Here is a 13,819-nt window from a genome sequence, read left to right as displayed (position 1 = left end):
GTGGGGGGGGGGGCTCATTTCTAATTAATTCCGGACCAAGAGGCTAAAATACACAAACAACGAAATAAAACCTCAAATTAGAAAGGGAATGACTCAAATGGGTCCCTATCTCTGGGAATTCTAGTTAAGCAAACAAAATGGTCTGGGATAAATGATTATTGTAACTCAGGAAGATGAGAAGAAAACCTAATTAGCTCCCAAGCTTCTCCCCGTTCCTCAGCCTGCATAGACTCTCTGACTCCCAGCCCAAGCCCTCCTCATCCACACCAAAAAGTCCCTGTGGCTGGGCCGGGAGGGTTAACAGAGCTGGTGCCCGGCCTGGCGCGGACCAAAGGAGATAGCGGGGAGACTCCGAGCCCACCCCCTGCCAAGCCGCCAGCCAATGGGCGCCCGTGGGGACGATGGCGCTGTGTCCCATTGGCTGCCAACCTACGTGCAGAAGAGAGAGAGAGGCAGGCCGGGCAGCATTGTTATCTTAAGACACTCATCTGGTGTCTGAGTCTGCAGGTGACACTGCTTAGGTGCCGAGCGGGAGTCAGAGCAGGGGCTCGCGGCTGCAGCCCGGACTGGACGACGCCCGCCTCAGAAGCTACCGGCGGGGCTGGGGCAGCGCCTCCCCTGCGCCTGAGCATCCCGTTCGCACTGGCCCGGGTTTGGGCACCTGCCGCGCGGTGCGAGCTCAGGGACAGGTCTGCGGGCAGCAGAGCGAGCGCTGAAGCCGGCGGAACGGGCTTTGCCCATGTGCTAGGCAGTGATTACGGGCAAGGGAGCAAGAGGGTGAATCCCTTTAGAGTTGCAAGGAAGGCGAGATCTTGGGTTCCTCTTCGGTGGACAGACAGGGGACTCTCCAGGTTTGCTGTTGCACTTTCCTTCCCTCTCCCACCCAAGTGCGCTGAAGCCCACTTCCAACCTGCTTTGGGTGCCAGGGATCCAGGCTGCTTAGCGGAAGGCAGCCGGCAAGTGGTCTAGCGGAGACAGCGGCGGAGGCAAAGCCCAGAGCAAGAGAATTTGAAAAAAGACTTCCTTTCCCTCTCACATGCTGAAGGAGAGGCATTCGCGTTTCCCCAAATGAGAAAGCCACAAGAAATCATGAAGTAGAAACTTTGGAAAGCTGCCACTGGAGATGTTGCACAAAAACCTGGAATCTTTTAGGAATCTCCTCCCAGTCGGTGGACATTTGGGGAGCAGCTGATACAGCCAGGAGGGCTCTTGCAAGGATCCAAGGTAACAGTGCAGGGTTCGGGTGGTTTTCCTCTGTCCCCTTTTCCTTGCCCTTTCTGCTACGTTCCTTGGTAAGGGGATCATTTGCCCCCTTACTACCCTGTTGCCCTGTAGCCTGGCAGTTGCAGGCAGAAGGAATGATCCCATCTGGTAGTTTCTGTCTGGTGGAGCTGAGCGATACAATTTAGGGTTTAGCTAGAGATGGCCCTGTTACTGCTTCCTGGTGTGCATGACTGACACCCGCCTGGGCACGCTGCCTGACCTATATTGCTTTTGCCTGGGCTAAGTCCTCAAAGTTAGTGCAACTCCCATTAGCTTCAGAAAATTCAACCGAGCTGCATAATTGCAGAAAATGCCCAGGACTTCTGCCTGCTGAGCTGAAACTGTACGTGGTTCACTATGTTTGAGAAGGACCCCAAAGAGCTGAGCCATGCTACGTGATACATCTATACTCACATGTTCCTAGAGCTCAGTGACATGCCTGTAGAGTCCTGTCTCTCCCTCCCATGCACATACGACTAAGAAAAAAAATTCTGAGGAGTGAGCCCCGTTGGCTGCAAATAGTCTCCCCAGGGTGGTGGCAGGAGCCCATGGATTGAGTTGAGCCTGGCTGCACATTGGAAGGAGGGGTGTGCTGACATTATCTAGCCATCTCTCTCCCTGGTTCTGTGATCGCCTGAGTACACAGTCTAATGCTGTGTGTGTGTGTGTGTGTGTGTGTGTGTGTGTGTGTGTGTGTCTGTGCTCACAGCTGTATGCAGGAAGCGGGTTGCCAACAGAAAAAACATGCATGTGCAGCCTGCTGCCCAGGCCCCAGGCTGAGGGTTCCTTCCTAGTAGGAGCCTGAACTTGGGAGCTGCTATTCCAGCCCAGAGGAGTTTCCTCCTCACCAAGCAGTCCCAATGCCTGGTACATATTTATCCAGGGTATATAGACCTAAGCCAAGTATTATCGAATAATCAAGCTAATGCACTGTAACGTGATTGAACAGACCCCTCTGTAAAGAACTGTGTGTGCACTCTTCCTAGCCTGGAAGCCCGTGCCCTAAGCAGGAAGAAATGTTTTGTGAAAAGGGGAGCAACTAAAACAGGCCTGCTGATAGCTGGGTAATCTGGGCTTTCTCCTGCAGGGACAATAATATGTCAGCATAGACCCATCAGGAGATTGAAAGGCATGTTGTCAGTCAAGTATTTCTGCCTCTGTCCTTCTCCAGACATGGGTATGTGGAAGTAATACTCTCTGATCAGGCTCTCTAGAATGCATGCAATGCCTGTATTAACCAAGCAGCTCAAGTATTTCACAGAATCCCCTGGGGGGCAGTCTGATGACATCAGGCAACAGCGAAGGGATGCTGAAGTTGGTGTTTTCTTTTTTTACTTCACACAGTTGTGGGTATGTTATTTGTTTAAGGCCGGACTCTCAGAGTTCCCGCTCAGCCAGAGTACGATGCTTTGCAGCATTGGGGGCATGACCAAGCAATGCTACCACAGTGTTCCGAGATTTTTACCAGTGGCACTGCCGCTGCTACTTTGGGGAAAGATGCATGCTTTGCTTCTTGAGGAGGGATAGGATTTGGGTAGGTGCAGAGCATGGATACTGTGAGATGTTTGAGGAAAAGGTAGCAAATGTCAGACCAGGGTCTTCCCTGACGAGGGAGGCTGCCTCAAAGGGTTTGACAGCTGAGCTGCAGGCATGTAGAAGACAGAAGCACCCCTGACTCTGGCCTCTCCTTCCTCACCAAACAAGAGGCCAGCTTGTCACCCGGAATGGAGTGAGGTGTGCTGCAGTGTGGGCACAGCAGGAGGAGAGAAGGGGATGGCTGGGGAGGGAGGAGGGTTCCTGCTCTGTTAGCACTAGGCCACTCTCAAAGGTGGAAGCATCTTCTCCTATCTGGCCCTTAAAGATCATCCTCTGGGTGTTTCTGGCCTCCTAACAGGTTGTTTACTGAGTAAGGCCAGAGGGCAAAGAACAACCCTGCGTCATCAACTCCTTCTGATCCCCAGGCTAGCCACTGGGGAGCTTCACATCAAAGAGATCCCCTCCAGGGACAGGGACTGTGCTCCAAAATCCCTCCCCTGCTCACAAACAAGAGGTAATCTGGAGGGACTGAGACATCTATGTGGGCACTTTCTGCTGACTGGGATGCTTAGAGTTGAGGTTTCCTGGTTAATGGCTTGTTTTCCCCACTGTGCAGTGTATTTTTGGCAATTCAAGTATTTTTCTTAAATAAGACCTTGTCTAAATTTTCCAATGGGCTGGGGGCATGGCAGGGAGCTCATCTAATGAATCCTCACATGCCTTATTGTCTCATTGATCTTTGATTACCTAAGAAGTAGAATTAGAATGATTTTAGCCCCCTTTTTGGAAAAGCAAGGGCAAAGGACCTCAGGAAGATGAACCAACTGCTCTTACTCAGGGAAATTAAGGGAACGTATGGGGTAGGGTGTGGGTCTCATCACTGCTAAACCAATCTCAGGCTCCATGACTCCTCCTAAGTAAGGAATGGCTTAATCTCATGCCTGTGATCTGATTCATTTTTTTTTCTGAACTCTACAAGAATGGGAGGTTGCAGTGACATACACCTTGTCCTCTGGCCCTGGACTAAAGGCTTTGAGGGGTAAAAGTCTTAAAATAACCTTGCCTTTGCCCTCAATGATCTTACAGTCTAGTTAGGAAAACAGGCTTCCATCTGGGAAAAGGTAAATGGCCTTATACATTCTAAGCAGCAGTTCAATACAAGAGATTTGAGAGGCTGACCTAATTAATCTAGGATTGATTGGTCCAGATAATGAGAGCTATCAGTATTGCAAGGAGGGACCATTGTGCTACGCCAGGGGGACTGGGGTGGGATTTGTTTGAAGAGGGAGAAATGGGGAAAGGACTCTAGCTGACAGGGATGCTAAGGGCAGCACAAGCTGAAAGCCTGGAAACATCAGGCTTGTGTGATTCCATGGGGTTTGCCACTTCCCCACTTGTATCATAGGAAGACCATACACTTGGGTTAATTATTTGAAGCACATAATGGCCTAGAGCAGTGGTTCTCAACCTTCTGGCCCTTTAAATACAGTTCCTCATGTTGTGACCCAACCATAAAATTATTTTCGTTGCTGCTTCATAACTGTAATTTTGCTACTGTTATGAATCGTAATGTAAATATCTGATATGCAGGATGGTCTTAGGCGACCCCTGTGAAAGGGTCGTTCGACCGCCGAAGGGGTAGCGACCCACAGGTTGAGAACCGCTGGCCTAGAGGAAGCTGTCCTTGGGCCAGGCAGAGGACTGAAATGTTGGACATCTCATCAGCCATTGAAATTTACCTAGCCTTCCACCCACTCTGGAGCCTAAGTCATACATTCTGGGAAAACAGAACTCAAGGTCAGAGAGCTAATCAACACCATATCACAAAAACTGGATGAAGACATTGAGGGACAGCAGGCAGATTTCAAGAGAACATGAGAAAATATTTTCATATTTTTAGAATCAGGCTCCCCCAAGAGAAAACCCTGCTTTTCCTCCATTTCCTGTTTCCCTACCCAAAAGTCCCTGTTGGGGTTTACTTAGAGCCAGCAAAATACCAAAGCCTTTAGGCATTTCACATTGAGCAGATTTTCAATCTTAAGATTCTTGAGCATGCCCATGTACATAACCTCTTGTCTCCCCTCCTCTTTCCCTTTTAATAAAACATATGCTGTAGCAGTCACAAAGGAGGCAGCCACAAAAAAGCAGAAGGGGTGGGTGCAGGATTGCCTGCAGCTGTACCACCGAGTACTGTGACTGCTCAGCTGAGCAGCAGAGGGGAGAGGCAGTCTGCCAACCAAGGCAGGGCCAAGGAAGGGCCAAGGGCTGCAGACCACCAGGAGATGGCTGTGACCAGCCAGCCACACTCATTTGCTCCAACACTGAGCCTGATCTCCTTGGAAGAAAGGTCAAGGCAAAGCATAGGTCCCTTGAGACACAACTACCCTATTCATTGGTCTGCACTGGGTTTGGAGACATCCATTCACCCTGCAGGTCCCTGGTTGCTTGGGTGGCCCCATTTCAGCAAGGAGAGTGAATGACTTGCCTAAAGTCTCATCCTATTTGCTCTCAGGTCCAGAGGAAAATGCCCAAGAACCCAGTCTGTTTGATTGCTTAGTCCCCGAGTTCGCCCCAGGGACAAGTCTTGAGGGATATGTAATTTCTCTTGAAAATCCTGCCCTTGGCCTTGTTGTCACCTTTCTTTCCAGCGTGAAATGACCCTGCAGCTGAATGGTGAGGCCACTGCCTTTTTTCTTTATTCTTTGCAAGTGTCCATGGCCATGTTTGGGGCTACGATAGAGGTCCAGGCCCATGTGCCTGTGGTTAGTGATTGTGGTTAAAGCCTCTTCTCTTTGGGAGTGAAGACTGTCAGCTCAGTTATGCTTCAGACTGGGGGCTGCAGAGGGCAGGTCTCACCTGACCAATTAGGATGCAGTTTGATCTCTCTTGCAATTGTCACTCTGTCTTGAGGATGGGAATAAAGTTGAGTACTGAGATGACAGTGTGGAATCTTTACAGCCAGTTCCATCATTCCTTTTATGGACGCTCACATGAAATGCACATATTTGGGGAGTGCTGGACTGAACAGAGGGTGTGGCAATCTGATAGCCCCCAAGATTGAGCCCTAGCCTGCAGCGGGCTACCAACAAACTAGCCACCAGCCACGTGTAGAGGATGAGAACTTAAATGTGTGCTCTAAGTGTAAAACACATGATGAATTTTGAAGACTTAGTATTAAAAAAAGATAATAAAATATCTGATCAGTAATTTTTAAATATTGATTACATGTAAAAAATGATTGAGTTAAATAAAGTATATAAAGGTTAGCTTCATCCATCTCTTTTTACTCCTTAATGAGGCTACTAGAAAAGTTAAATCATATATGTGGCTCGCATCATATTTCTTTTCAAAGCGCTGGTGTAGGCCCTGCAGGGGCATGAGACAGGAGGAGCCAGAGACTTGAGAATAGAGATCATGGAGGGAGGGGTGACAAGCAGCTCGGGCATCTGGCATATGTTTCTGAAGTCTAAGGGTAAGGAGGGCACAGGTGGCTTACATTGGCTTAAACTTGAGGGACCTCCTCAACTGACTTATCCCACCTAAAGCATTTGAGAAGCATTGAAGCTGTCACTTCACATGCAAACAGTTAACAGGTAGGCTGCCAGTAATGTTATCCTTATATTTTGGACTTTCTGCCTGACAGTAGAAATAACTAAATAAATTATCTTTAGGATTTCACTCCAAAGTGTGAGGAGACAATAGCTGGGATGAGCCGGGTGCGCTTGATTTTCCAATCCCTTTCTTCCTTGTCATCTTGGCCACATTATCATCTCTCCTTCTGAGAGCTTTCTTCAAGCCAGACATGTAGAGTGTGTGTGTGTGTGTGTGTGTGTGTGTGTGTGTGTGTGTGTGTGTGTGTGCTGGGGTGAGGGAAAGGGAAGAAACAAAAGACATGCTGTGTTCAAGATTCTTTTGTGGGCCTATGAGTAAGAAGAATGGGAGAAGACATCCTGATTGAATAATTACAGATTTGAACTTTATCATTCACTCATTGTTATTTCTCATTGCAACAAGATTTGGCCACAACCTGCACTCCTTTTTTCTCAGCATTCCTCAGTTTACAAAATGTTTTACAAGCTTTCTCTCACCTGATTCTCACAACACCCCTGTGGAATGGATGATATCTCCATTCAAAGTTTTCCATGATCTGCCCCTAAACATCTTTATAACTGAATCCTACTCTTTGTATGCACTTCATTCAGTCTTGCTTAATCAAACTGGTCCACTTAGCGTTCTTCAATGTTAACTATGTAAAGTGGGAATCATTACCTCTCTGAGCCTGTACTTCATCATCTATAAATAAACAATATCATGCCCCATCTTTCAAAGAGTTGTTCTCAATATTAAATTAGATAAAATATATATGGTGGCAAGCACAGTTCCAGGTGCATGGTAGATGCTCAAAAAAAAAAATGTCAGCCTCCTTTCTTACCCAAGGTCTTGACTTTGATATGGCCAAGATGAAAATGTCCAAAGGTGAACTCATTATGCATCAATTTCACACATAAAATGATTCCCTTTTCCAAGTTCCCTGCTTTGGTTAATGGCACAACCAAACCCCCAGAGACATTATTAAGAAATATGGGTTGTCCTGGGCCCTACTTTCTCTCACAAGTCCCCCCCCCAAAAAAATGCAACCAATCCCCAGGATCTTACACAGCTCACCTCCCAGTGGTTTCTCAAAGCCAACCCTCTCCCCCTGCCACTCTCTTTGTCAGGTTCTTGTCCCTTCTCACCTGGACTTTCCCAATAATTGGTCTCCCAGTTCCTTCCCTTGAAGGCCAGCTGGGCCAGCCTCCCCCGCTTGCAGTGGTAATGGTAAATTTGATTATGCTTCTCCCTTTATTGTAATTCTTCAATGTAATTATTGTCAGAATAAAATTCCACTTTCTTAGCATGGCCAACAGATCCTTCATGAGCTGGTCTAACAGCCTCTTCTTGCATCTCTCCACTTCCCCTCCCTGCTTCCCCTCGGCACCTGAGACAGGGGCAGCTCCCTCAGCACCCCAAGGCTGTGGGTGGGCTGTGCTGCTTTTCTGCAGAACCCCGCCCTCTTTTCTGCTCCCTGAGAGTTCCTGAGCATCAAGGTTCTAAAGATGACCTCCTCTGTGAAGGTTTCCCTGAGACTCAGGGAAAGAATTAATTGCCTCCTCCTCTGTACTCCTACACATCTGCCGTAAACTCAGTTTTTGCACTGTACCCACCACACTGTAATGATTTGTTTATGTGGTTATCTTCTTCCTCAGAGGCAGGGATGGGATCGGGTGGTAAGACATATTTCTCAGGAAATATTTATTCAGTATATTATTACAAATATGTGCCAGGAACTCTTCTTGGGCATGGGGGTGTTCAGCAGTGAAGAACAGATAAAAGCCCTGCCATCGAGTTGCTCACATTCTAGAGGGAAGATAGGATGATAATCACAATAATGATCATTACTAACATTGCTGATTAGAGCTAACATTTTAATAGTACTTATGTGCTAGGCATGGTTCTGAAAGCTTTTATATACATCAACTCATTTACTTCACCGAATGATCCTGTAATTCCCATTTTAATAAATCCTATATTCTCATTTTATAGATGGTGAATTGGAGGCCCAGAGAGGTTAAAGCATTTGTCCAAGGTCACACAGCTAGTAAGTGAGTAGCTGGCATACTTACCCAGTTTAGATCTTGAGTCCATACTGCCTATTGCTATGGTATCCAGAAAACAAACGAACATGTAAACAAAGAAATCAATGCGAGTGTTTCAGGTACTGATAACGAAGATTATTAAAACAGAGTAGGAGAGGGTGGTTGAGGTGATCAGGAAAGGCTTCCTCAGGAGGGGACTTTTAACTGAGGCCTGATTTGTCACTCAAGGAAGTAGAAATCCCAGGGTGGGTGGAGTCTGGGATGTAAGGAAGAGAAACTGTACTCTGTGTCACCTAGGCTCCAGCGGCCCTGACCTTGGCCCCTCACCATTGGAGGTATCAGACTTGGTCCCTGGTGGTCTTGGGGAATAGCACACTGTCTGAATGTCCCCATGCCTCTCCCCAATCAGACCACCTGTTCCTTCGGTTATTTTGGGTTAAGTCATCTTACAAGACATCTGGTTTGCGCACACACACACACACACACACGCACACACACGCACACACATATGTCCCCGCTCTGCGGAACCACTTTATTTCACTTCTCTCCTATGAATGATGTGTCACTCAGAACTTTAGTGAAGTGACAGGCACAGGCACATCAAAAAGGCTGGTGACAACCCAGAGACATGAGCGAAAGGGGGACAGGAGATTATTCTTTAGCAAGAGGAGAAATGAACTGGACTGGAGGGAGGAATGGGAATTTGTTCAGGGAGGACATACAGATGAGGGTGCTTCTGAGACGCTGACAGTGTTTTGTTTCTTGACCTGGGTGGTAGTTTGTGCTATAATTTTCCATATGTAATGTACATAAATGTATACATATACACACATAGATGCACCTGTACATGCATATCTACATATCCACACACACACCACAATGCTTGTATACACACACACACACACACACACACACACACACACACATATATATATATAACATATATATATATATATATAAAATCTTCTCTATGAATATTTCTCAGAATAAGATTTAAACAATGTTCTGGAGAGTAGATAGAGCAGGTGGAGCAAGTTTATACATATTTGATATACATCCAACGCCTATTTAATGATAAAATTGTTCATTATTACTTACATTATCTCATTACATTTTTTCACAATATTATGAAGTATCATTCCTGTTTAGAGACTGATATTGAGGAAGACGGAGCCCAGAGGAACTGACATTCAGACCCTGCAGGAAGCACTGAGAGTCAACAAGGTGGGCACAAAAGGCCTCCAACTCTGGCTCAGACAAATTTGGGCTTCAGTCTAATCTTGGTTACTTACTTTGTGACCTCAGATGTGTTACACAGCCTCTCTGAGCTACACTATACCTGTATTAAAATGGAAACCATAAGCCATTATCTTGTATAAACATCATGAAGCGTAGAGAAAATGATTCAAAAATTTCAGCAAAGTTACCTGCCACAGGATAGGCATTCAGAAAACGGCAGCTGATGTTTGGTTTGTGTCCCCAACAGGAAAGCACGTAAGACACGGACTTCCATGGAGAACAATGACATTTAGCTGTGGCCAGAGTCAGGCAGTAGCTTCAGTATATGCTGTTAGGTGCCAGGGAATCCGGAACTTCCTGGCAATAGTTACCATATGCCAGTCACCATGCTAAGTGCTTTCCAGGCACTGTCTCCTTTAATCATCTAACAACCCTCTGAACAGGGTTGTTATCTTGTTTATAGAAGATGAAATTAAAGTTCAGAGAGACTGAGTCACTAACCTGAGGTCATGCAACTGGGAACTGGCGGAGCTCAGATTTGAACCCATGTTGCCAGATCCCAAAGCGCATGCCCTTCAATACTGGGCTTTGCAAGGTGATCACTGTCTTTGGCCACATCTAGGGCAAGGGCACCTCCATGGTCAAGGTCAAGGTAACTCTTCTGAGGTCTACGCTACATCAGTCAGGAGTGGGATGGAAGCATCATTAGACACGGGTGGGGGAGGGATGGCAGGGTGGTTTCTGGGGCAGGTCAAGTGGGCTGGTGCACATTCAAAAATGCCGCACAGTTTCAAATGAGTACTTAGTATGGTGGGCTGAGTATTTCAAGTGCCTCTGTTTCTGAACACAGGTGTGCTCCTTTTTCAAAAGAGTGGGCTTTCAAAGCAAGATAAGGTTTGAGTGTCCTTAGGCTTGGAGAAAAGGTTTCCCTGAATTACACAAGGATTTATCAGTGATTTTTAACATTTTACAAAAGCAGTAGAAGACTCTGAGCAAACAAACCCTTACCTAGAACCCCAATACCTGAAGCAGGTAAAAGAGCAGGCCTGGGGGCCTGGAGCTCCCCCACCTGCCACTTCTTTTTCCTCACCCACAGTGGTCCCTGAGTCACCTTCTAGGAACCTAAAGGTTGTTCAAAACACACTGGAAACCACCACACTACAGAATTCCTTTAAAAAGCAAGATTCGTGATTCATTTCAAATGACATACCAAAACTGATTTTTAAAATAAGACTCTCCCCAACCCCCACCCACCTGTGAAGTTCAGTGAGCCTGGGACAAATCGCTGTTGTCCCCCTTGGTTCTGGATGCTTGAAGATGCGTGAAATTCCATGCCTGCTGCGTGTCAGGCACAGTGCACCCCCAGCGGTAAGATCTTAGTCAATTCTAACAACTTCCTAGAAGTAGATCTCATTATCCCATTTTGAAGATGAGAAAAATTGAGTATAGAGTGGTTAAGTCAATTATCCAAGATCTCATAGCTTGTGAGAATGGGATTCAAACCCAAGCCGTGGGAGGGCTAGAGGGCCAGGGTCTTGCCATCCGCCGCTGCGGCCTCTTTAAGCATGGACCTGCAATGACAGTATCTCTCTCCAAGTTTGTTACTTTTTCCAATACTCCTCAGTTGTGTGATTTTACAGAAAAATTTCTCCCTGGACTCTCTGGCTTTCAGTGGCTCTGCTTTCATAGGGCACTGCAGTCTCCCAGGATCCAGGCTGTGGTTCCCCCTCACTATCCCTTCCCATCTTCATCCCCAACCTCCTGGCCATGGGTGTCCAGCTCCAGTGGCAGGGGGAGCTTGGTGATTAGGGAACACTGCCCTGCCCTGCTCTCCCAGGTCTTGTGCAGGATCCTGAGTGCCAGGGTATAGGTCTGGGGTGGTGTGTGTGTGTGTGTGTGTGTGTGTGTGTGTGTGTGTGTGTGTACGTGAAGATTTCTGCGCAGCTATAGTCTCCTAGCCTGGAGGTGGGGCTTACTGGAAGAGTGTGCGGTGGGGCTGCAGAGGGAAGTCCTTGAAATGCCCTTGAGGCAAAGGAATGCTCAAGCCTCAGTGAGGAGTGCAGGGCAGTTAACTTCTGTCCCTTGCCCCCCTGGGGTTCAGCCATTCAGCATATTGTAAACCGGCCTTCAGGCAGGAGCAGGGAGGGTGGATGAGCAGTGTTCTGTGGGTGGTGGGGTCCTGGGGGCTCCATGCCCCTGTCTCTCTCTTTCCAAAATCTCAGCTCTTTGGGATTTGGGCCCTTCAGGAAACCAGAGCAAGGTCAGCATCTTCCTGAAGCCTCGGGGTGCTGGAGACCCCTAGAGGCCAAAAGCTGTGTTACACGCCCCCCTGGCCTTGGAGGTGCAGTCAAGGTTCTTAGAGGAGGTTGCTGAGGAGTGGCTGGTACCTTTCCTAAAACCCTTGCTTATAAGTGCAGTCCTGGAAAGCTCCACAGGGACACATGAGTGTGTGTGTGTGAGGGGGGGGGGGGGAGCACCCACGCACGCGCTAGAAGCAATACGATGGTCCTCCCTCCCTCCCTTTGAATGCCAGCCCCACAGTCAGCCCTCCCCACCACCTCTGTCAAAATGATACCTTTTCCTCGGCGCTCTGCACACCTCTCAGTAACCCGATCAACTAATTTGTGCCGAAGTAATAATGACTAGTAATGATTTAATATGCTGCCCTCTCAATTAACATTCCAGCACTTAGAAAGAGAAATTCACAGATTTTAAGCCAAGTAGGAGACTCATGTTCTTTCCTCCTGGGAGGAACTGTAGGCCCCTCAAAATGCACCACGCAGACAGCTGCCCATTCAGGCACGAGCTGCATCTCTGCTCATGGGAGCAAGGTGAGGAGGCACTGTGCAGGGAGGAGGCAGAACTTCCCGCAGCTGGCTGCTCCGCTCCACCATCCCTCAGGCAGCCTGTGCTGGTGGGAGCAGACACAGGAGACCCCGCTTCTTCCACCTCCTCCAAAGCTAAATGGGGATTTCTCTGACTGAGAGAAACCCAAGGCAATAGAGTCCATGAGGCACCCACATAGCCTTCACTCAGAGGAGAGGCCTAGAATGCAAGAGTTCAGAGAGGTGCCTGCTGTTGTCTAATGGGCTTTCCCTGGAGCAGGAGATGCCCTCGGCACTGAGAGCACAGGCTCGGCTGGGGGATGACTAACCTGAGCTCAAGTGTTTGGCAGGCTCTGCTAGGTACTAGCTATGTGACCTTGCCAGCCGCGGGTTCCACATCTGTCAAATGGATATAATAAACCTTGAATCACGGGATCGTTCTGAGTATGAAATGAAATTATGCAGAAGTAGCCCTCCCCATAATGTCTGGGGTATAAGGAGTGCTCAATAAATGGCACTTCTTTCTCTTAATCATCTTATTGTTTCATTTATTATTTTTGCTCTTTCCCGAGCCTGGCGTGCAGGGCAGCATCCAAATGCTGTCCTTATTATTTACAAGCAGGCGAAGCAATCCAGCCTCCTAGGTGTGGCTGGCTTGGTAATGGACTAGATTTCTTTCTAGGTGACAGCAGTGTAGGGGATATTTCCCCCCTTCTGCTTGGTTTCTTTAAATGTATCTCACAAATGCAGTGAGCGCAATGGATTTGGCAGTGACTTAAAAAGACTTAATGCATTTTGGAAAGGAAAAGAAAAGCCACAACAAAAACTGGTTTGTTTCTGTGATATATGGTTCGTGTGATATGACAAAAATCCATTTTTATGCTGAGGAAAATTGGCTAATTTTAAAGCAGTTGACACACGCCATATGCAGATAGAGAAATGATAGATTTTGCTCGGGCAAACAACAGAAGAGTGCAGAGCGGTACGTCTCTGTTAGGGCTTCAGTTGGTAAAATTCTTTGGTGGCAGACCTACTCCACCACGGAGAGGACGGCACAGTGGACAATGGCCTGGCGTGGCCTCGGGTGCTAGAATCACATATTCAAGCATAAAGATGCCAAACATCAAGCTTGGGACACAGACACAGTGTTTACATGACATGAGTGAGAGGAGACGTAGGAACGCAGCCATATTGCAAGCTTTACGTGCCAGGAAGTAAAGAGTGTATAAAACTATTATCTGGATAACAGGTGGGACTAGTGCAAAGGATGCTGAATTGTTGAGCCACCCTAATTTGGAGCGACTACTGAGCGTTCCTTCC

General features: G+C 47.5%; 1 protein-coding gene across 1 annotated transcript in view; it reads left to right on the top strand.

The window, feature by feature from the left end:
• The first annotated feature begins 489 nt into the window (after window positions 1–489).
• The window catches only part of BRINP2 (BMP/retinoic acid inducible neural specific 2), an 88,013-nt gene continuing 74,683 nt past the window's right edge, over window positions 490–13,819 (top strand). The window contains exon 1 of the mRNA XM_059673459.1: window positions 490–1,224. The gene's annotated coding sequence lies outside the window, so the exon portion shown is untranslated. The remainder of the gene's footprint in view (window positions 1,225–13,819) is intronic.

The sequence above is a fragment of the Myotis daubentonii genome, chromosome 18, assembly GCF_963259705.1.
Source record: "Myotis daubentonii chromosome 18, mMyoDau2.1, whole genome shotgun sequence".
NCBI classification, from domain to species: domain Eukaryota; kingdom Metazoa; phylum Chordata; class Mammalia; order Chiroptera; family Vespertilionidae; genus Myotis; species Myotis daubentonii.
Note: the sequence above shows the minus strand (reverse complement) of the source record. Positions and strands in the feature narration are given on the sequence as shown.